A 25,020-nucleotide genomic window follows, 5' to 3' on the forward strand; every position below is an offset into this window, starting at 1 on the left:
CAAAAGCATGAGTCTCAAAACAGCAACGCAGCTCCATTGTTTATTGTTAGGCTGCTTTTTTTTTCCTGCAAATCTTGTGTAATCTCTCTCAATACAAATATTTTCCAAAAATATGGACTGAAACAAGCTTAGCTTGATGGTCGGGGAAAAGATTGTAAAAAAGAAATGTGCTCTCTTTTCTATGCACTGTTTATTTCACTACAAATCCTTTCAGCTACTTGGTTTTTGAAAATAACATTGAACTAGAGGGACACAGATCAACATGAATGAGTCTCGACTATGATGTTGAGTGAAAAAAGCTAGTTGCAGAGGGATAAGTATACTTTATCATTTAAATAAAGGAATGTTCAAGACAATACAATAGGCTATATACAGTAGGTTATATATATATGTGTATATATACACACACACACACACACACACACACAAAAATATATATATATACACAAATACATGCCAGGCGTGGTGGCTCATGCCTATAAACTCAGCACTTTGAGAGGCCAAGGCATGAGGATCCCTTGAGCCCAGGAGTTCGAGACCAGCCTGGGCAACATGGTGAAACCTTTTCTCTACAAAAAAGTAAGGAGAAAGAAGAAAGAAGAAGAAGAAAAAGTGAGCTGGATGTGGTGGCGCACAGTCCCAGCTACTCAGGAGGCTGAGATGGGAGGATCACATGAGCCCAGGAGTTTGAGGCTGCAGTGAGCCATGATCACGCCACTGCACTCCAGTCAGGACAACAGAGCGAGACTCTGTCTCAAAAACAAAACAAAACAAATAACAAACAAAATACCTACACACACGCACGCACACACACACACACACACACACATAAGTAGGGGACTGATAAGCAACAAATTCAGAATGCAGGCTACCTCTGGTAGGAGCATGAGGGACATGTGATTGGGGGCAGGGCTGTGATTGCTTCAGTAGCATCTTAGTTCTTAAACTGGATGGTGAGTACACGGGTGTTCATTATGTTATTCTTTATACCTTTTTGTATGTCTGAATATTTTGTATATTTAAAATAACAATTTAAAAATAGACATCTGGATAATTTATGTGGTTTCTATTAGATTGAAACATAAGAAATTGCCAACATTTGACCATTTTTTTGACCTACAAAGGGATAGTTTCCTATGTTCATAAAAGAGTCTAGATCTACAACACATCAATTCATCCAAATCAACTTGTCTAATAAATCTTAGTTATGAATAATTAAGAATAGAAAATGTTGGTCTGGGTGGACTGCGTGCATGCATGCCTGCGTGTGTGCATGCGTGTGTGTGTGTGTTTTCTTTAACTCCAATTAAATACAGCATTCAGAGGACAAACCAAAATTAACCTAAGAACTAAAATGTATACAGGCCGGGCACAGTGGCTCACGCCTGCAATCCCAGCACTTTGGGATGCCAAGGCGGGCAGATCACCTGAGGTCAGGAGTTCGAGACCAGCCTGGCCAACATAGAGAAACCCCGTCTCTACTAAAAATACAAAATTAGCCAGGTGTGGAAGTGCATGCCTGTAATCCCAGCTATTCAGGAGGCTGAGGTAGGAGAATTGCTCGAATCCAGGAGGCGGAGGTTGCGGTGAGCTGAAATCGCACCATTGCACTCCAGCCTGGGCAATAAGAGCAAAACTCTGTCTCAAAAAAAAAAAAAAAAATTGTACAGAGAACGAGGAAAGAGAGGTTGCAGCAAAAAGTGGACAGATGCAGCAATCTCCCCAGCAAGCAGTAGGGATTATCACTCCTCCTACCTGCACTGGGTAATAGAGCCCGCCCAATGAGATGCCCAGAAAAGCAGTCATTTATCATTGGCTAACAACCTGAAGTCCAGTAAGGCAAATTCGTGGCCACTGCAACCACAAGGAAAGGAAAGCTTTATTTGAAGTATAAAACAGGCCATTCATTTCTGAAGTGCTTGAGTAAATTTCATTATCTTATACCCCCTAAAAAAACTTCTATGCCAAGTAATGCAACACACCGCAAGAACAGAGGAAGAATGAGAAAATTATATTGCATTGCTATCATTTCAACTTTTTCTCAATACTTTTCGACTGAAAGTTGTCCCCAAAGAGATGTGCTCCTTTTTTTTCTTCTCAAGGCTTTAAGGAAGAAACAAATAAACTTAGCAGAAAGGAGGAGGGAGGCCCAGGATTGCAGCACAAATGATCAAAGTGAACAAACTATGCTTATATAGGGCAATTTGGGTATGCACAAGAAACACTCTGGGAGCTTATTAGAAATGCAAATTCCTGCCCCTGCCCCGGTTCTGACCCAGTAGGTCCAGGAATGAGCCTAAGAACTGTAAGTATTTAACAAGCACCTTGAGTGATTCAGATGCAGGGTGTGCACAGACTTCATCAAGAAAGAAATGTTGTGGTAGGAGGATCTGGCTACTCTAAAATTAATCTGAATTCTCCCAAACGCTGTTCTTGATCAAAGAAAGAATAGTTGTTGCTGCCTGCTTGGAGTTCTTCTGAACTTGAGAAAACATTCTAAGCTAATGTATTGTATCTCTGAAGTGCCTACAGAATTGTTTCATTCACTGATTCATTCAACAAATATTTATTAAGCACCTACTATGTGCTAGGTGCTGTGTTACATAAGAGACTCATGTTCAACATAAAAGGAAGGGAGAAAGGCAAAAAGAAAGGGTAATAAAAAATATACAGAAACAGAAAAGAAAGGGAAGGGAAAGATTTTTAAGAAACATTTTTGAATCATAAGGCAGCCCACTGTATAGACAAAATATGTAATTTATAATGACTTCTTTACATATTTTCCTGCTGACTGTACCTGGATTCGCTTTGTTTTCTCTTCTATATCTTAAGCTCCAGGCAAAACTATCTTATTTGTTACGTACAAGTGGAGACTATGCACACTAGGGAAGCTGTTGCTTTTAGCCTCTGGGACCTTAAGGACACGTCATAACATTACAAATATGATTGGGCCTGAAAGGGAACTAGCAGAGGCCAGAGTGCTGTGGCCCGGGATCATGGAACGGCCGCCTGGGGACTTTATGGGGTGCAAGGAGCAGCCTCCTGACTTCTCTCCTCCTGCAAGCTTCAAACCGCCCCTCCTACCTTCCTTGGCTTAATCTCAGCCAAACATTCCAATCTAAGAAAATCAGCAGTCCCAGTTTGCCCAGGAAGAACGGGATTCTGGGGTGTGGGACTTTCAGTGCTAAAACCATGGTCAAGAAAGGCAACCAGCCATGAACACAGGGCCTGGGGAAGCTATGAAAGGAGGAGGCTCCGGCTTTGGGCTGGTTTGTGGCCTTGGGCAAACAACTAAACATGTCTGAGCCTCAGTTTCCTCCACTGTAAAGGGGGGGATAATCAGCCTCCCACTGTGTTATTGTGAGGATTAAATGAACCTTCCTGCTTGCTGTGTTGTCTACTGGGAAGATTCTCTATTATCCCTGGTTCTTTGGTTGGAATGACCCACCTGCAACCTACAAGCTTGGTTTAAACAGCATTTTTTCAGATGTCTCAGATCCCACATTCAAATCACCAGTATATAGCACAATGCCTGGCACACATAGGTGCTAAATAAACATATGTGGAATAAACAAACAATGCATAGTGTGCACAGCACCTGACACAAGAGTAATTAATTATTTATTTATTTATTCATTTTTTGGAGACAGGGTTTCACTCTGTCACCCAGGCTGGAGTGAGTGGTGTGAGCATGGCTCACTTCAACCTTGAACTCCCAGGCTCAAGTGATCCTCATACCTCAGCCTCCTGAGTAGCCGGAACTACAGACACACATCACTAACCCTGGCTAATTTTTTATTTTTTTTATAGAGACAGGGTCTCATTTTGTTACATGGTCTGGTCTCAAACTCCTGGCCTCAAGCAATCCTCCCACCTTGGCCTTTCAAAATGCTGGGATGAGAGGCGTGAGCCACTTCTCCCAGCCAAGAGTAAATATTTTTTAATAGCTACTTTTATTATTAAAAGTATTTATTGGAACTAAGAGTGGTCATGTACCTAAACAGCTCACTTTTTAAACACCTACTATGGCAGATGTTCTAGTAGGTCTGTTTTTAAAAATCAAAATAAAATCACTTGTCACCTTTACCATACACACCCATCAAAGGGAGCTGCATTTTAAGAGAGTAAGAGTTTTAGGGTTTTGGTGGCTGTATTGCCCTAAAATTGAAGAATTTTTTTGACAGAAACCTTATATAATAGTTGTTTATTTCACTTCTCTGTGTCCTGTATGCCTGAACTCCAATAAATGAGAGTAAAAATCAAATCAGTGATAGAGTTTCTATTTATTTTCCTATCTATAGCATTCTTTATAGGATCCAGATCTGGCAGGGAAAGAAAACAAAGAACAAAGGAAAAGAGAACTTGCCCGTGAGACTTTCCAGCCATCCCTTTCTCCTGGTACCTTTAGGTACTTCTATTTTCACAGGAGGCTCCAATCCCCTGGGCTGCTTGATAATTTACTGAGGTCATGGAGATCAGACACATAGACATTCATCCACCAACAAACGCTTTCAGGCACGAACCAAGCTGCCTCCTGGGCACAGAGGTGGTGACTCTGCTCATCACTACAGAGGCACTGATGTCACTCGGTGTCCCTCTGGAGGAGCAAATGGACCCATAACCCCACTGCTTTGCTCCCCACCAGCTCCTCCCACATGCTGGTCCTAACACTGTGCTGAGCACACAGTGGACTCTCCACAAACACTTGCTGCCTGATCACTTGTACTCCCCCATTTTGGCATCTCATTAATGACCAGCCACTGCCTCTGAAGTCAGTTGCAGGGCTGGCCCCATCTCTCTTCCCAGCAGGCTTGGAGATGCAGCCATCTACCTGGACAGCCCAGAGAGGTTATGTGCCCCATTTCCCTTCCTAGTCCTGGAAGACTGCACTGTTAACACCATCTCCACAGGGTTAATGAGAATTACATGCCAGACTTAAGACAAAGTCTAAAGTCTATTGTTCCTATAGATGTTAGGAGCCCAAGACTTTCTGTTTGAGATGTTTTCAGAACAGTTGAAGCCAACTAGTCTGAAGACCCCACCAAGGAACCAAGTCACCATGAGAATGTGGTTTCTTCAGCTTCCCGTCCTATGACTTCAGCCTGTACTCTTTGACCAACCAACACCTTGGCCCACTACCCATCCAAACTCCTTAAAATTCTAGACCCAAATTCTTCATGGAGGTGGTTTAGAGCTTTCCTCCTATCTCCTCATTTGGCAGCCTTACAACTAAGACTTTCCCTGCTGCAACCCAGCATCTTGGCATATTGCCTTGCTGCACATCAGGCAATGGGCCTGGCACAATTACACCTTGACTGTCCCTAAAGAGAAAAGTAAATGAAGTTAGGATTAGCTATACTTCTTGAGAAATATAAAATATCTCCCTGCTCTGCAAATGTCCCCAAAGGCCTAGTCACATTCTGGGATGGCAAATACCCAATGATGTAAACAAAGTGAATATCACAATTGCTACAATTTATTAAATGCCAATTACATGGCAGGCAAAGAGATAGGCAATATACTTGTATCTACATATTCTCATTTAGCCTGACAATCCCTCTATCTGTGGTTAAGACATAGGTTTTGAAGTCAGACAGATCTGGGTTTAAATCCCAACCCTGCAGCTTATTGGGTGATCTTGGAGAAGTGAGGCAATCTTCCTAGGCCCCAGTTTCCTCACTGTAAAATGAGGGTAAAACTACCTAACTAAAGGGGTTGGTGTGAGAAGTCAATGGCAGAATGTATCTAAACCAATTATCCTAGTCAATGTTTAGGTAATGATGTTGGCAGTGATGGTCGAGGAGGAGAAGGGACAGGAGGAAGATAAAGCAGTTTGGAGAGGCTAATTAACTTACCTAGGGCCACACAGCTAATGAATGACAAATATGGGATTCAAGCCAGGTAAGCTCATTTTCAAAATATATTTTTTAGCATCAAAAGACTCTCTTCAAGCATCTCACAACTCTGAGCATTTGCATCTTACCTCCTACATGGCCCCAGTCTAAGAAAGCTCAAAGAAACCCTCAGTGTGGCAAGAAGCACTGTTTAAAAACCCCTGCCCTCTCTACCGCCCCTTGGGTACAAAGCCCTTGCAGAGAATAAACGATGTAGGTCATGGCTTGTTAGGATCCTCTGGCTTCCCTGGAGAAGCCAGCTGTTGCAGCTTCCCCAAATCAAAGGACTTGTCAGACTACATGCTTGTCCTCCATAAATTGTGTGCTCACTAGAAGGTCTCTACATCTGTGCAGGAGTAAGCTTAAGTCTGTTTCTGCTCAAATGTCAGTATGAGAGGACATCTTCTAGACTCCAAACCCTATCTCTCTATAAAATTGAGCATTTCAAAGTTATTATTTGGGGTCATTCAGTTCTCCCATCCCTGGCTTAAGAAAAAAAAACAGATTTCTTTTCAGTTACTTGCAAACAAGAATCTTGAGTGAGACACTGTCAGAACCACTCATCCACCATCTTCACCTAGCTAAACCTCTACGCGTTATTCAAAGCTCTGTGTAAAAACCACTTCCTAAAGCCATTCTCATTTGTTGAAGTGCCTGACTTTGGACAGGGCTTCTCCAGAAGCAGAGCAGGAGAATGAAATGTAAGTTCAAGCATTTTGTTTGGAAAGTGATCCCAGCAAGCATCAGTAGGAGAGAGAGAAAAGGAGAAGGGAAGAGAAGGAAGACATCGAAGAGTGCATCCTTAAACCCATCCTTTGTGGGCAACTGGGACTTCATTGCACTGAGGAGTTCTGGGCCATGGTAAAAACATGTCTCAGAGCTATCCCATCTGAAGGGTGGGGAAGCTGGGGTATTTACACTCCTCTCATCTGTCATTGGTTGAGGGCCCTTCTGGGGACATTGACTCCATAGAAATTTTGCCTGAATCATATGTGACAATCAAGATAAAGTTCTTTACAGTTAGTTGCATGCCGTCAGCACATAATAAAACAGTTAGTGCCAAGCGGATATGGGAGAGGCACCAAAAGTGTCTGCTCTAGTCTCCGTGGTATCTTTTGTCATTTTATCCTATACTTTTCTTTCATAGCACTATGCAACAGTCAGGAAATTCATAAATTTATTTGTTTGGGTCTGTTTCTCCCAACAAACTAGAAGCTCCATGAAATCAGGAACCACATCCATCATTTTCCCAGCACCTAATAGAGTCTCAAGTCATAGTCATTGAATAATTGAACAAGAGAACAGATGGGTGGATGAATGGAGGGGTGGATGGATGGATGCACACAGTCACCTCTTTAAATTCTAACATGCTGTTGATACACTTAGATTTTAAAACAGCAGTTAAGGAAGAAATATTACCTCTCAAAATATAAGCCTGAGATGTAAGACCCAATCTGAATTTCAATTTTTAAAAATGTGAAAAGAAAGTGCATCTTCAAATCAAGTTGTCTAAGCCTCTTCTTTATCCATGAGCACACATAATTTTTAAAGGATCTTAATTTCCTCATGCATGAAATTGTATTCTACTTTTTTCCATACAATTTTCCATGGGTCTAAATCACCTTCATAATTATCACTGCAGTGGACACAAACAAAACTTTATTAAATTAAGAATAGTGTTTACTGTACCTTTGATCTATAAACATCCTTGCATAAATTATTTTTCCTTCTTTTGAATTTCTTTAGAATACCTTTTAAGGAGTAGAGTTACTCTCTCTGAGTAGGTGGCAGGAATTTCTAGTTGTCTATTTCCCAATATGTTCTCCTCTTTGTTCCATAAAAATGAATTTATAGCTGGACACAAGGCAGTCTGGGATAAAGACTACATTTCCCAGACTCCCTTGCAGCTAAGTATGACTAGGTGACTGACTCCAGCCAATGGGATGTTAGCACAAGGGACACATGCAACCTCTAAGTCATGCCCTTAAAGAGAAGGAGCAGATCCCTACCTTTTCCTTTTTCTCCCTTTTAACTGGCTGGCATATGGACATGGTGGTGGGCCACGTTGGACCCTGAGATCAAGAAGGACTCCCATGGTAAGATAACAGAAATGAAAAGATAGTTTCACCAAATAGAGCCTCCATAACAGATTGAACTTTTATTTGAGACAGAAACAAACTACCTAATTTAAAGTGCTGTTACTTTGGGTCTCTATTGCATTCAATTCTACCCGTCTCATTTTTATGGTTCTTAATCTCCAGATTGTTAGCAAGATCCATTTAAAAGATATAATTATTGCAAAATTTGTGCAACAATCTATTGAATATAATGAGTAGGTTATTAAATCTCCACTATGCCCAAGCTCCCCAGGAATCCATTAGTAGTATACTCTCCCGAAGTCAGAATATTAAAGAGTTTCATAGCCAAATAAATTTTTGAAATGTTGGTCAAAACAAAGCATAATAACAGGATGTGTACCGGGTCTCTTCCTGCTGGTCCAGGATCGCAGGAGGTGAGCATCCCACACCAGCAGGACTGGAAGGCACCTTGGGGTAGGATCTCTGGGAAGAAAGAGATGATGGTAGCCCCACTGCTTTCCCAGTTTCTTAGATATATGGGTCCAGGGAGAAGTGGAACCCCACCCTCAAGGAAGCCACTCACACCACCTACTTAGAGACCACACTATCAGCTGTGGTCATCAGCACACAACTGAACCTTTGAGCAAAGGAACACCTTCCCTCTGTCTCTCCATCACCCAACACCATAGAGCTGGGCCTTGAAAAGATGGGGGTGCCGAGCGTGGTAGCTCATGCCTGTAATCCCAGCATTTTGGGAGGCTGAGGTGGGCGGATCACCTGAGGTCAGGAGTTCGATATCAGCCTGCCCAACATGGTGAAACCCCATCTCTACTAAAAATACAAAAATTAGCCAGGTGTGGTGGTTCATGCCTGTAGTCCCAGCTACTCAGGAGGTTGAGGCACGAGAATTGCTTGAACCCGGGAGGTGGAGGTTGCAGTGAGCTGAGATCATGCCACTGCACTCCAGCCTGGGCAACAGAGTGAAACTCAGTCTTAAAAAAAAGAAGAAGAAGAAGAGGAAGGAGAGAAGAAGAAGAAGAAGAAGAAGAAGAAGAAGAAGAAGAAGAAGAAGAAGAAGAAGAAGAAGAAGAAGAAGAAAAGACAGGAGGAAGCAAACACATTCAAAAGCTAGCAGAAGGCAAGAAATAACTAAGATCAGAGCAGAACTGAAGGAGATAGACACACAAAAATCCTCCAAAAAATCAATGAATCCAGGAGTTGGTTTTTTGAAAAGATCAACAAAACTGATAGACAGCTAGCAAGACTAATAAAGAAGACAAGAGAGAAGAATCAAATAGATGCAATAAAAAATGATAAAGGGGATATCACCACCGATCCCACAGAAATACAAACTACCATCAGAGAATACTATAAACACCTCTATGCAAATAAACTAGAAAATCTAGAAGAAATGGGTAATTTCCTGGACACTTACACTCTTCCAAGACTAAACCAGGAAGAAGTTGAATCCCTGAATAGACCAATAGCAGGCTCTGAAACTGAGGCAATAATTAATAGCCTACCAACCAAAAAAAGTCCAGGATCAGATGGATTCACAGCTGAATTCTACCAGAGGTACAAGGAGGAGCTGGTACCATTCCTTCTGAAACTATTCCAATCAATAGAAAAAGAGGGAATCCTCCCTAACTCATTGTATGAGGCCAACATCATCCTGATACCAAAGCCTGACAGAGACACAACAAAAAAAGAGAATTTTAGACCAATATCCCTGATGAACATCGATGCAAAAATCCTCAATAAAATACTGGCAAACCGAATCCAGCAGCACATCAAAAAGCTTATCCACCATGATCAAGTGGGCTTCATCCCTGGGATGCAAGGGTGGTTCAACATACACAAATCAATAAACATAATCCAGCATATAAACAGAACCAAAGACAAAAACCACATGATTATCTCAATAGATGCAGAAAAGGCCTTTGACAAAATTCAACAGCCCTTCATGCTAAAAACTCTCAATAAGTTCGGTATTGATGGAACGTATCTCAAAATAATAAGAGCTATTTATGACAAACCCACAGCCAATATCATACTGAATGGGCAAAAACTAGAAGCATTCCCTTTGAAAACTGGCACAAGACAGGGATGCCCTCTCTCACCACTCCTATTCAACGTAGTGTTGGAAGTTCTGGCTAGGGCAATCAAACAAGAGAAAGAAATAAAGGGTATTCAGTTAGGAAAAGAAGAAGTCAAATTGTCCCTGCTTGCAGATGACATGATTGTATATCTAGAAAACCCCATTGTCTCGGCCCAAAATCTGCTTAAGCTGATAAGCAACTTCAGCAAAGTCTCAGGATACAAAATTAATGTGCAAAAATCACAAGCATTCTTATACACCAGTAACAGACAAGCAGAGAGCCAAATCAGGAATCAACTTCCATTCACAATTGCTTCAAAGAGAATCAAATACCTAGGAATCCAGCTTACAAGGGATGTAAAGGACCTCTTCAAGGAGAACTACAAACCACTGCTCAGTGAAATAAAAGAGGACACAAACAAATGGAAGAACATACCATGCTCATGGATAGGAAGAATCAATATCGTGAAAATGGCCATACTGCCCAAGGTGATTTATAGATTCAATGCCATCCCCATCAAGCTACCAATGACTTTCTTCACAGAATTGGAAAAAACGGCTTTAAAGTTCATATGGAACCAAAAAAGAGCCCGCATTGCCAAGACAATCCTAAGTCAAAAGGACAAAGCTGGAGGCGTCACGCTACCTGACTTCAAACTATACTACAAGGCTACAGTAACCAAAACAGCATGGTACTGGTACCACAACAGAGATATAGACCAATGGAACAGAACAGAGTCCTCAGAAATAATACCACACATCTACAGCCATCTGATCTTTGACAAACCTGAGAGAAACAAGAAATGGGGAAAGGATTCCCTATTTAATAAATGGTGCTGGGAAAATTGGCTAGCCATAAGTAGAAAGCTGAAACTGGATCCTTTCCTTACCCTTATACGAAAATTAATTCAAGATGGATTAGAGACTTAAATGTTAGACCTAATACCATAAAAACCCTAGAAGAAAATCTAGGTAGTACCATTCAGGACATAGGCATGGGCAAGGACTTCATGTCTAAAACACCAAAAGCAACGGCAGCAAAAGCAAAAATTGACACATGGGATCTAATTAAACTAAAGAGCTTTTGCACAGCCAAAGAAACTACCATCAGAGTGAACAGGCAACCTACAGAATGGAAAAAATTTTTGCAACCTACTCATCTGACAAAGGGCTAATATCCAGAATCTACCAAGAACTCAAACAATATACAAGAAAAAAGCAAACAACCCCATCAAAAAGTGGGGAAAGGATATGAACAGACATTTCTCAAAAGAAGACATCCATACAGCCAACAGACACATGAAAAAATGCTCATCATCACTGGCCATCAGAGAAATGCAAATCAAAACCACAATGAGATACCATCTCACACCAGTTAGAATGGCAATCATTAAAAAGTCAGGAAACAACAGGTGTTGGAGAGGATGTGGAGAAATAGGAACACTTTTACACTGTTGGTGGGATTGTAAACTAGTTCAACCATTATGGAAAACAGTATGGCGATTCCTCAAGGATCTAGAACTAGATGTACCATATGACCCAGCCATCCCACTACTGGGTATATACCCAAAGGATTATAAATTACTCTACTACAAAGACACATGCACACGTTTGTTTATTGCGGCACTATTCACAATAGCAAAGACTTGGAATCAACCCAAATGTCCATCTGTGACAGACTGGATTAAGAAAATGTGGCACATATACACCATGGAATACTATGCAGCCATCAAAAAGGATGAGTTTGCGTCCTTTGTAGGGACATGGATGCAGCTGGAAACCATCATTCTTAGCAAACTATCACAAGAAGAGAAAACCAAACACCGCATGTTCTCACTCATAGGTGGGAACTGAACAATGAGATCACTTGGACTCGGGAAGGGGAACATCACACACTGGGGCCTATCATGGGGAGGGGGGAGGAGGGAGGGATTGCATTGGGGAGTTATACATGATATAAACGTCATGCACATGTACCCTAGAACTTAAAGTATAATAAAAAAAAAATAAAATAAAATAAAAAAAAAAAAAAAAGGAAAAGAAGAAGTCAAATGTCCCTGTTTGCAGATGACATGATTGTATATTAGAAAACCCCATCGTCTCAGCCCAAAATCTCCTTAAGCTGATAAGCAACTTCAGCAAAGTCTCAGGATACAAAATTAATGTGCATAAATCACAGGCATTCTTTTTCATTTTTTTTATTTTTTTATTTTTTTATTATACTTTAAGTTCTAGGGTACATGTGCATAACGTGCAGGTTTGTTACATATGTATACTTGTGCCTTGTTGGTGTGCTGCACCCATCAACTTGTCAGCACCCATCAATTCATCATTTATATCAGGTATAACTCCCAATGCAATCCCTCCCCCCTCCCCCCTCCCCATGATAGGCCCCAGTGTGTGATGTTCCCCTTCCCGAGTCCAAGTGATCTCATTGTTCAGTTCCCACCTATGAGTGAGAACATGCGGTGTTTGGTTTTCTGTTCTTGTGATAGTTTGCTAAGAATGATGGTTTCCAGCTGCATCCATGTTCCTACAAAGGACGCAAACGCATCCTTTTTTATGGCTGCATAGTATTCCATGGTGTATGCCCTCTCTCACCACTCCTATTCAACATAGTGTTGGAAGTTCTGGCTAGGGCAATCAGGCAAGAGAAATAAAGGGTCTTCAGTTAGGAAAAGAAGAAGTCAAATTGTCCCTGTTTGCAGATGACATGATTGTATATTTAGAAAACCCCATCGTCTCAGCCCAAAATCTCCTTAAGCTGATAAGCAACTTCAGCAAAGTCTCAGGATACAAAATCAATGTGCAAAAATCACAAGCATTCTTATACACCAGGAACAGACAAACAGAGAGCAAAATCATGAATGAACTTCCATTCACAATTGCTTCAAAGAGAATAAAATACCTAGGAATCCAACTTACAAGGGATGTAAAGGACCTCTTCAAGGAGAACTACAAACCACTGCTCAGTGAAATAAAAGAGGACACTAACAAATGGAAGAACATACCATGCTCATGGATAGGAAGAATCAATATCGTGAAAATGGCCATACTGCCCAAGGTGATTTATAGATTCAATGCCATCCCCATCAAGCTACCAATGACTTTCTTCACAGAATGGAAAAAACTGCTTTAAAGTTCATATGGAACCAAAAAAGAACCCGCATTGCCAAGACAATCCTAAGTCAAAAGGACAAAGCTGGAGGCGTCACGCTACCTGACTTCAAACTATACTACAAGGCTACAGTAACCAAAACAGCATGGTACTGTACCAAAACAGAGATATAGACCAATGGAACAGAACAGAGTCCTCAGAAATAATACCACACATCTACAGCCATCTGATCTTTGACAAACCTGAGAGAAACAAGAAATGGGGAAAGGATTCCCTATTTAATAAATGGTGCTGGGAAAATTGGCTAGCCATAAGTAGAAAGCTGAAACTGGATCCTTTCCTTACTCCTTATATGAAGATTAATTCAAGATGGATTAGAGACTTAAATGTTAGACCTAATACCATAAAAACCCTAGAAGAAAACCTAGGTAATACCATTCAGGACATAGGCATGGGCAAGGACTTCATGTCTAAAACACCAAAAGCAACGGCAGCAAAAGCCAAAATTGACAAATGGGATCTAATTAAACTAAAGAGCTTCTGCACAGCAAAAGAAACTACCATCAGAGTGAACAGGCAACCTACAGAATGGGAGAAAATTTTTGCAATCTACTCATCTGACAAAGGGCTAATATCCAGAATCTACCAAGAACTCAAACAAATATACAAGAAAAAAACAAACAACCCCATCAAAAAGTGGGAAAAGGATATGAACAGACATTTCTCAAAAGAAGACATTCATACAGCCAACAGACACATGAAAAAATGCTCATCATCACTGGCCATCAGAGAAATGCAAATCAAAACCACAATGAGATACCATCTCACACCAGTTAGAATGGCAATCATTAAAAAGTCAGAAACAACAGGTGTTGGAGAGGATGTGGAGAAATAGGAACACTTTTACACTGTTGGTGGGATTGTAAACTAGTTCAACCATTATGGAAAACAGTATGGCGATTCCTCAAGGATCTAGAACTAGATGTACCATACGACCCAGCCATCCCACTACTGGGTATATACCCAAAGGATTATAAATCATACTGCTATAAAGACACATGCACACGTATGTTTATTGCGGCACTATTCACAATAGCAAAGACTTGGAATCAACCCAAATGTCCATCTGTGACAGACTGGATTAAGAAAATGTGGCACATATACACCATGGAATACTATGCAGCCATAAAAAAGGATGCGTTTGCGTCCTTTGTAGGGACATGGATGCAGCTGGAAACCATCATTCTTAGCAAACTATCACAAGAACAGAAAACCAAACACTGCATGTTCTCACTCATAGGTGGGAACTGAACAATGAGATCACTTGGACTCGGGAAGGGGAACATTACACACCGGGGCCTATCATGGGGATGGGGGAGGGGGGAGGGATTGCATTGGGAGTTATACCTGATATAAATGATGAATTGATGGGTGCTGACGAGATGATGGGTGCAGCACACCAACATGGCACAAGTATACATATGTAACAAACCTGCACGTTATGCACATGTACCCTAGAACTTAAAGTATAATAAAAAATAATAATAATTAAAAAAAAAAAAAGACTAAGTCACTTGCCCCAGAGACCTGTACAGGTGTGGGGCACTTGCCGGCTAATCACTAAGAAGACCTCTGCTTTCCCATTTGTCACTGCCCATCATGTGCATAAAACCTCAGCTAAGAGGTGGAGTGGCTGGGCCACACGGGATTCAGACACTCCCTGCATCTTCCCACCAAATTTCCCCAAATTCTCAAAACAATGCCCAGCAATAATGGGTCAGGTTGGAGATGAGAGTTGGGGCGGTGTTGTGAAGGAAGATGACAGAGAGCCATGGAAGAGCACCGCAGGCAAAAGAGGGCCACTTAGGTATGAACCAGGCAGCAGTAGCACTGAGAAGACCGAGCTGCTAATAAAATATTATTGACCGGCTGATGAAACACTTTCAGCTTCAAGAGGAGTTTTCCTATAAGAGTGTGCAGAGCAAATTAGATACCAGTTAGAAAGCCATTGTAGGGCTCCTGGACTTCAATCAGCAAATATTTATAGGGCAAATCCTAACTGCTGAACATTAGTGCAAGGCACCGTCCTAGGTGCCAGGGGCACAATGGAGAACAAGAGGGAATAGGCTTTGCTCTCCTGGAGCTTATGTTCTAACAAGAGACAGATAAATGGCAAATAAACAAGTCAATAAGTAGGGACAATAATTTTAGGTGACAGTAAGCATTTTGAAAAAAATAAACCTAGATAATGGGATGATGAGGAACAGGGGGCATCACTAGAAAAGGTGATCAGGGAAGGAAAGTTTGGCTTGGGTCAAGATCCAGAAGCTCAGAACGATCCAGCCATGCAAAGATCCAGAGGGAGAGCATTCAAAACAGGAAACACAATAAACAAAAGGGCCTTGAAAAGAGAACAGATGGGCCATGTGGCGGGAGCAAAGACAGTGAAGAGGAGAGGGCAAGCAGCTGAAATCAGACAGGTGGGAAAAAACAAATCATGTAGGCCTTATAGACCAAGATAAGAAAGGCAGACTTATCCCAAGTGCAAGGTTGAGACGTTAGATGAAGACGTAAGTAATGGCATCAGAAAGAAAGGTTCCAAAGATTACTCCAAAAATGGAGAAGATGAGCTTTATGACAGGTGGGATGAGCAGGACCCAAGAGAAGTCTGAGTTAAAGGTGACCCCATGTCACCAGCCAGAGTGACAGCTGTGTCATGCACAAACTCTCTGCTTCTGATGTCAAAACCAATATAAGCCAAAGTAAATAGCATCCAATGGGTCACAGTACATCTGTAGACAGTACAAACCAATAAATTGCTAAAGGAAATGTCAATGACAGATTCAAAAGCTGATCCCTGAACAGTATGGTGTCAACATTTATTTTAAAAATCTGAGCAAGAGTCAAAAACCACACTGCTCTATTTTTTCTGAATGAGCCAAGGGGAGCCTTGCATTAGACTCACGAATAGAAACCCAACAGAATGGCACCAAGACCTTCCTGGGTCTTGTCATTTCCAAACTCTTTGTATTCATTTGTGTTTTCCTATGTGCTCTCTGCTAGTAAACCCAAATGATTCTCCTCAGCATTGGGGGAAAGAGGAGGCATGGCAAGACGTGCATGGTGTTCATGCTCAGGATATCAATGTGTCTTCATGCTCCACAAGATGCACTCAATCACCAAAGGCTATGGCTAATGATAGCACAGTAGCCCAGACTGAAGAAATGGGGCAAAAGAAAAACTGTGGCAAAGAGGATGTAGCTAAAAGGACAAATTCAAGGGTGACCTGGCAACATCACTGACCTTCCCATTCCCTCCCAATGCAGATTCATCCAGCATTTTCTCTACCCATTCAGTGGACACTACTGTGGTATAGAAAGTGGCTTTGAAATCAGACAAATTGGCGTTCGCCCCCAGGCTCTGTCACTTTCTCAGTGCATGATCTTAAGCAAGTCTCTTAATCTTGCACTGTCCAATATGGTAGCCACTGGCCACAAGTGGCTGTTGAGCACCTGAAATTTGGCTGGTCAGAACTCACTCACATTCAATTTCTTTTATTCTAATTGACACATAATAACTGTACGTATTTACGGGATATATAGTGCTGATTTGACACATATAATATATAGTGATCAGCTCAAGGTCATTAGCATATTCATTATTTCAAAGATTTATCTTTTGTGTTGGGAACATTCAATATCCTCCTTTTAGCTATTTAAAACCCTATATTATTATTAACCATAATCATCCTTGTAGTGTTACAGAACACTAGAAATTATTCCTTCTATCTGACTATAATTTTATGTTCTTTAACAAATCTCTCCCCATCTCCATCTTTCCCCTACCCTTCCCAGCCTCTAATATCCACTGTTGTACTTTTTACTTCTTTGAGATCAACTTTAAGCTTCTACATATGAATGAGAATGTGTGGTGTTTAACTTTCTGTTCCTGGCTTGTAGTACCCTCCAATTCCATCCGTTTCACTTCAAATAACAGAATTTCGTTTATCTTTATGGTTGAGTAGTATTCCACTGTGTATATATAACACATTTTTTTAAAAATCCAATCATCTGTCACATTCTATTTCCATTGGACAGTGTAGCTTGCCCTCACTGAACCTCAATTTCTCATCTGTAAAATGGAATGATGGTGTCCAGCAATTAAAATCATTTTGAGAACTCAACGACATATTGCACTTAAAGTGGGCTATCTGGAACTCAGGAGGCAGACAAAAATTAAATCTGTCCTATCACTACTTTTAGCTCCCAGGCCTTATCTCATTGAATAAGATATTCTCAAAATAGCTGTTTAAGGCAAGTAGAGTTATTCTCATTTTACAGATGCTAAGGTTAAGGGAAGGTAAATAATTTGGCTAAAGCTACATAGTGTCCAATTGAGACAGGATTCATAGGAAACTAAAGATGTTAGAAAATGATAGAGCTGTAAAAAATAATGGCACTAAGGGATGCAGTGTTCACCAAAAGGGTACTGTACTTCTGGACACAGAAAAATGTTCATAATATTTTTAAGTAAAAATAAAAGCAAGTTATTGCACCATATGCTCAGTAGGATCTCATTTTATAGGTGTGCATATGTAAATGCGGTAAATGGCCTTATTTCTCCCCCACTTCTCCTTTCAGTCCTCCCCAAGAGATTTCTGGGCTTTTTTTTACACTGAAAGATGGTCATGATGTTTCAGTGGAGAGGGGGGAGCAAGGGATACAATGTGAACTACATGAGCCCATTTTGTCAGAATGTATAGATTTATATAGCGTAAGTACAATTACCCTCTCCTTTCCCGCCCCTTCAAGTATCCCCCCATGCTTATGGAATGAAGACAATCATGAGGCATTGTTGAGTGAAAAAGACAAATGATTGCGCAATAAGCCTAATGTGATCCCATCTTGTAAAAAGAAATATTTGTATACATACAGCAAGTGGAAATCCATTTGCTCTTCTCTCTTCCCTTTCTTAACCCCACTCCTCCCCAAGAGGCAGGAATGCTGATCTCATTGGGTCCAATTCCAATGGACATTGATTGTCTGTGTTTACCAGCGAGTGGGGAAGCTATGTTCTAACAGGTGTGTTCTTCTTACATCATGCTCTTTCATCGATGGATTCTCATCTCTTCAGTCACCTGTACCATGTGGTCAGAGGGATATAAGACTCCAGGATTCAGACTGGACTTAGGGAAGGACAAAGATCCCTTAATACATCTTGGTAATAAGCCTTGTGCCCCAGCTTACCAAAAAGAGCCACACTGGGGTTTCAGCACAAGCCCAGCTAACTGTAACATGGCACTTTCTTCCCCATTGTTTCGTGTCTGCTTCTTTCCATGGAGAACCTGGGGAGGAAAGGGGTGGCTGAGCCCCTTGGCTTATCAAGGTAACCAGATACCACCTAAAGCTTCCCACAGCTCACAATGGCCACTAACATGCACAGAAGAAAATTGGAAGGATATATTTCAAACCAATTTTTTAAATGATTGCTTCTTAGAAGATTATGATGTTTTACATTTTATTTTTATGCTTAACCATATTTTCCAACTTTTCTACAAACAGTATTTGTTACTTAAATGGAAAGAAAAACAATAAGAAGAACGATCGTTTATAACATTAAATGGGACAATCCCTGTGTTGTTAGTACTTCCTACATTTTTGGAAGAAAACTAAAATATTCTAAAGGAAAATATCCCCTCCTCACTTTTCAGAAAAGCATCCGTCTCCTCTTTTACAAAGTGCATGGAACCCACGATTTCAGATCTGGGCTTCTGCATAGTGTAATATTCACAGAGCATAATCTTATCCCAAAAAACCCAACTTTTGAGCTTAAGGTTTTATTACCTTATTTGCTTTTACAGATCTGTTGTCGAGATGTTTATTTTCAGCAATACAAGTGATCAGTTCTCTCCCTCTTCTCCCTACTCCTGCCCTCTTCCTGTCCCGCAGTGCCTTTGAATGGCCCAGGGGAAAAAAATCAGCCTTCAGCAGAGGTGGACAGACTTCCCTGTTGTATTGTCTGCACCTGTGTTCAAGCATCGCTTGTTTTCTTATCTGTGTCCTGACTTATTTCAAATTGCAGAAAATCATTGAAGAATTGTCTGACTCAATGCAAGTTTCCAGCTTACAATTAGAAATAATCCATTATCAAATGTCCCTATGAAAAGCCCAAACTCCAAATCAGAGCTTACAAATCAGCAGCCTGGATTGGGGAATTTGGCCCACAAATGTTTTATTTAGCTTTGAATATATACGGTCTGCATAGTGCTTTAAATTGGAATTCATTACCCATACAGTACTTATAAATAGGGAGATTTTACTCCACAATTTGGATTCTCAGTTTCTCTTGAAAAATCTGAAGAGATGGCAGTTCTCTGGGCACATGGAGCCACTTGGGAACCTCAAGTTGTGGCTAAGTAATAGGGCATGGGCTTTCCTGTTTACCACAGTCCTCACCACTCCCTATTGTCTCCCAATTCAACGGTCAAGTTTTGATTGCCATTTACCTTCTTACACATGGATCACTTCAGTCATTTAGGTTACCTATCAGGCCTCTGTAAACATCTGAGTTTGCAACTTCTCATCTGAGTCAAATAAAGCAAATTCAGACACATTGTTTATTTGCTCTCACAAAATTATTTATATTATTCAAATTGCATGAGAAAAAGAAAAGTATGTGGAGTGGATGATAGCAAATCAGTCACAGTGTTAAAAGATCTAAATTTTAGTCTTTCTTAGTAAGTGTGCAACCACTTACTAGCAGGGAGGACTTGAATAAGATACATCCCCTCTCTGGGACTCAGCTCCTCCACTTATAAATTTTTATTTAACAAACACGTATTGAGCAGTTCTTGTATTCAAGGCATTCCACTAAGAAAAGATGGAGAGATGGGTTTTTTATAGGAATTGTGCTGATTTTAAAGAATGGCTGGAAATTCTTTGACATCCCTCCTAGTGAAAGGTAGAGTTTCTTCATTGATCAAATGCGAATTATAAAACCTACCTCAGTGAAGGACTGATCAAATGAGTCCATACAGATAAGATCCTGTACATAGCACCAACCCTGTACTAAGTAAAAGCTTGTTCCCATTGGTTTTTTTCCAGATTCATTTTTTTAAGCAGAGGATATCCTTAGAGACCTGTGGGCTTTAGCAGGTATGTGTGTTCACCAGCCTTATTATACAGATATGGACACTAAAGAACAAGAACATGATGGAATATTCTTTGAAATATGGATGATCATTAAAAGCCACAATCCTTGAGGTTCACAGCTATGATTTAGATTCCAAACCACTTCTGATCCTCCCAGTCTCTAGGAGTTCCTCTAAATCAGTGATTGCTAGCTCTCTCTCCTACATCACAGCATCTCTAATGAAAACCTTCTCCCCAAAAGAATTCATACTTGCCTTTATACACAACATTTTGACATAATCCTGGGGTATAAAATACTTGGAAATACTATTCCTCTAAAATTCCATGGACTACAATTCAAAAATTTCCTATCTATAAGTGGAAGTGTCTGTCCCTCAGTTCTAGAAAGGATTTTGTGTTCTTTCAACAACACGTTAAAGTCATAATATTTTCAATGTAAATGATTTCAGGGTATAACTACACATTTACATCCTGCTAAATATTTTATATCAAGGTGATCAGAAATGACACTGAATAAGACTTTGGGGAATGTTAAACTATTTTGTGAGCTGTCCTTTTGGGCCTTGGGGGTAGACCACAGCATGATTGTTGAAGCTGGAATGTTTATATAAAGGGAGTAGATATTGCTACTCTGAACTATCCTAAAAAGTTTTCGATGGGCAAAGAAGTGGGGTGGGCCTTTGGACCAGAGAAAGGAGGAACTTCTTGCTAACTCTGGTCTGAGGGACGTTGGCCCAGATACCAATGCATGAAAGAGTCTGAGGTCACCTAGTGTCACTCAGAGGTGAAGAGGTTGGCTTCAAGCAAAGAACAACCCCACATGTTTCTTTCAGAAGCAATGGCATCAACAATCTGGCAGCAGGAGCAGGGAATGGACACAGGTCATCAGGTTTGGGTGGAGGATGGAAAATCAATTACACATGCTCATTCGTTTCCCGGCTTCAATGATAGCACATATGGCAGACAGTACTCACTGGCTGGTCCAATAGTCATCCCAAATCTCCTTCTCCCTGACCACCTAAGTCAGATTCTCACGTTCCCAGCCTCCTTTGCAGCAGGGATAACCATGTGATTCAGATCTGGCCAATAAGGGCCTTTGGGAAAGTCTTTGACTTCCAGACTGGCCAGTACAGCCCCTTTCCTCCTTCCTCCTTTGAAGTGGACATGCATCCCAGAGTTGTGGAGATCATCTTGGCAACACTAAGGGACAAGCAAGAAGGTAAATACAGGCATGCTGAAGAGGCTAGAGAAGAGATAACAAGAGCCTGGGTCCTTGATATCCCCATTGAAAAGCTGAACCCGTAGCAGCAACTGCCTGTCTAGATTTCTTAAAAAGCAACTGCAGATTTCTTAAATAGTAAACCTTATTTGTTTCAACCACTGTTAGGTTTTTCTTTTACTTGCAGCCAAATGCTTTTTAAAAATGGGGTCTCACTCTGTCATTCTGGCTGGAGTGGTGCAGTGGTGCAATCATAGTTCACTGCACCCCCGAACTCCTGGGTTCAAGCCATCCTCCCACTTCAGCCTCCCTAGTAGCTGGGACTACATGTGCGTGCCACCATGCCTAGTTAGTTTTTTTACTTTTTATTTTGGCAGAGACGGTGTCACGAACTTCTGGGCTCAAGCAATCCTCCCACATCAGCCTCCCAAAGCACTAGGATTACAGGCGTGAGCCACTGCACCCAGCCATTCGTTTATAATTCAGTTAGAAAACTGAAAATGTATAGAGCCGTGGCATACCAGTGATCTATTGCTGCATAGTAAATCCCCAAAACTTAGTGACTTAAAACAACCACCATTAATTTAGCCCTTGATTCTGTAGAAGCCACTGAATGATCTCAGCTGGGCCCTGTCATACATCTGCAGTAGGCTGGGGAATTGGCTGGCGTCTGGCTGGTCCTGGATGGCCTCACTTGCATATCTGGAAGTTGACTGAATGTCAGGTGGTGGGGAAGACTGTGCCATGTGCCTCTCATCCTCCAGCAGGCTAACCCAGGCTAATTCACATGGTGGCACCCTTCCAAGAGCAACAAGAGAGGTGAAGTCCTGATGCACGAGCATTTTTCAAGCTCCCACATGCATCTTATGTGATAATGTCCCATTGGCCAAAGCAAGCCACATGGATGACCCTGACTGAATAAATAAATGAATAAATAGAATTCAGTCTTGGCTGCGGTGTAAGGCATTGCAAGGGCATGGGTGCAGGGGCAGGGGATCATTTGGATCATTTTTTACAATCTGCCACACATGTGATAGAGAAGGGGGAAAAATCCATTATCTGAGCAAATTTCAACCAAGTTCTGGAAGATGAAAGTAGAAGGAAGAAATGGGTACAGCTATCGGAAAAAGGCAGTTTACAGTCATCACAGAGGGAATGAATTAGGAAATATAAGAGCTAGGTGTTCCCATAAAACCCCAGAACGACTCAGATCCATGAGAGCAGAGATATTAAGGAATAAGACATAGTTCTGGAGAAAGATGGAGTCATTGGAAGTCTGATTTCCCTACCCACACACTGTTCCACCTCTGCTCTCAGAACATGAACGGGAGATCAGTGGTTTCTTCCCTGGAGAAAATAACGGCCTTTGAGAAACTCCTCCACGCTCTGCATTTGGAGGCAGCTGACTCCCCATTCAAATACCCAACGCAAAATCTGCCAGTTGATCACAGCTCAGATTCCAAACTCTTATTCTAAGTATGGAGAGGTAACCAGAAATCATCAGACATTTGAAGAAATCCTCCAGCATGAAAGAAAGAGAGGTCCAAGACAAGCCACTGTGGCTGCTGGCATGGACAACTGTGTCCCAGAGAACAACCATGCCTTGAGGGCCTGCAGCTGGTCCAAAGGCTAGGAAAAACTGATGGACATGTTCCAGATGTGTCCTGGGAAACACCCAGGACTAGAGGACCCTTCAAAGGTCACTGATTTCTGGCAGCGAACCAGGTAGTGACTCCTTGAATAATAACATGTGCAGAAAAAGTATGATTTCATCATCATTGCAGGTCTGTGAGGCTGGAGGCAGGATCTCCCATCTGTCACCTTCCTTTCTTCCCAGCAGTGAGAAAATAGGACAGCAGCAACAGCAGCCACGGTGGCTGAGACTTACTAAGTACAATTATCCCTCCCACTGCTATGGCTGAATATAGGTTCCCCCCCCCAAATTTACATGTTGCAATGTATTAGTATTAAAAGGTGGGGTCTTCAGGGATAATTAGGTCATGAGGGCAGAGCTCTCATGAATGTGATTAGTGCCCTTATAAAAGAGGTTTGTTTGAGCTAGGTGTAATGGTTCATGCCTGTAATCCCAGCACTTGGGGAGGCTGAGGCAGGAAGATCCCCTGAGCCCAGGAGTTTGAGACCAGCCTGGGCAACACAGTGAGAACCCATTTCTACAAAAAATTAAAGAATAAACCAGGCATGGTGGCGTGTACCTGTAGCCCCAGCTACTGAAAGTAGTGAGTGAGGCTGAGGCTAGAAGATTGCATGAGCCTAGGCTGTGATCATGCCACTTCACTACAGCCTGGGTGACAGAGCAAAAAGAAAGTAGAGGGGTTTGAGGGGGCCTGTTTGTCCCTTCCACCAGGTGAGGACGTAGAGAAGAAACCATCTATGAAGAAGCAAGCTCTTACCAGACATTGAATGTGCTGGTACCTTGATCTTAGATTTTCCAGCCTACAGACCTGTGAGCAATAAATTTCTGCTATTTGTAAATTACTCAGTCTAAAATATTTTTGTTGTAGCAGCCTGAATGGACTGAGACACCCCAGGGGAAAAAAAAAAAACAAAAAACAAACACAGCAATAGAAAGTAGAAAAAGAAAGTAGAAAAAGAACTAACCAATTTAAGGATAGATACTCAGCCTCCCTAACAGTCAAATGAATTTATATTTAAATTAATGTTTCATCAGATTAGCAACAGATTGATCTTTTGCAGAATTAATGAGAATAATTAAAAATAGATACTCTCAGCCAGGTGCAGTGGCTCATGCCTGTAATTCCAGTACCTTGGGAGGCCAAGATGGGTGGATCACTTGAGGTCAGGAATGTGAGACCAGCCTGGTCAACATGATAAAACCCTGTCTCTACTGAAAAAAAAAAAAAAAAAAAACTGGCTGTGCATGGGAGCATATGCCTATAATCCCAGCTACTCAGGAGGCTGAGGCAGGGGAATCACTTGAACCCGGGAGGTAGAGGTTGCTCTGAGCTGAGATTGCACCACTGCACTCCAGCATGGGTGACAGAGTGAGATCCTTTTTTTTTTTTGTCTCAGAAAAACAAAAACAAAACAATAAAAATAGATATTCTCATATGTTCTTGGCAGGATTCTAAATTGGTATGATGTTTTAGGAGCACAATTTCGAATGTCTATCAAAATGTTAACACATATACCTTTGACACAATTCTACTCTTAGGAATCAGTCTAATTGAAATATCTAATCAACTGATCATATCAATATCTATATATATGGATATAGATAGATGCCTATCTATATGTATAGATAAATATATAATCACATGTGTATTTTATCATCAGAAAATCATTTTTATAATTTACATGAGAATAATAATTTTATAATCAGAAAAGAAAGAGGCTTTTAAACAGCTCAATATGTAACAAAGAAATTAAAGCAGACACTGTCAATATCCTGCCCCTCTCTCCTGGGCCCACCATGCAGGTTGA

The sequence above is a fragment of the Trachypithecus francoisi genome, unplaced genomic scaffold (assembly GCF_009764315.1).
Source record: "Trachypithecus francoisi isolate TF-2019V2 unplaced genomic scaffold, Tfra_2.0 Lachesis_group11, whole genome shotgun sequence".
Lineage (NCBI taxonomy): Eukaryota > Metazoa > Chordata > Mammalia > Primates > Cercopithecidae > Trachypithecus > Trachypithecus francoisi.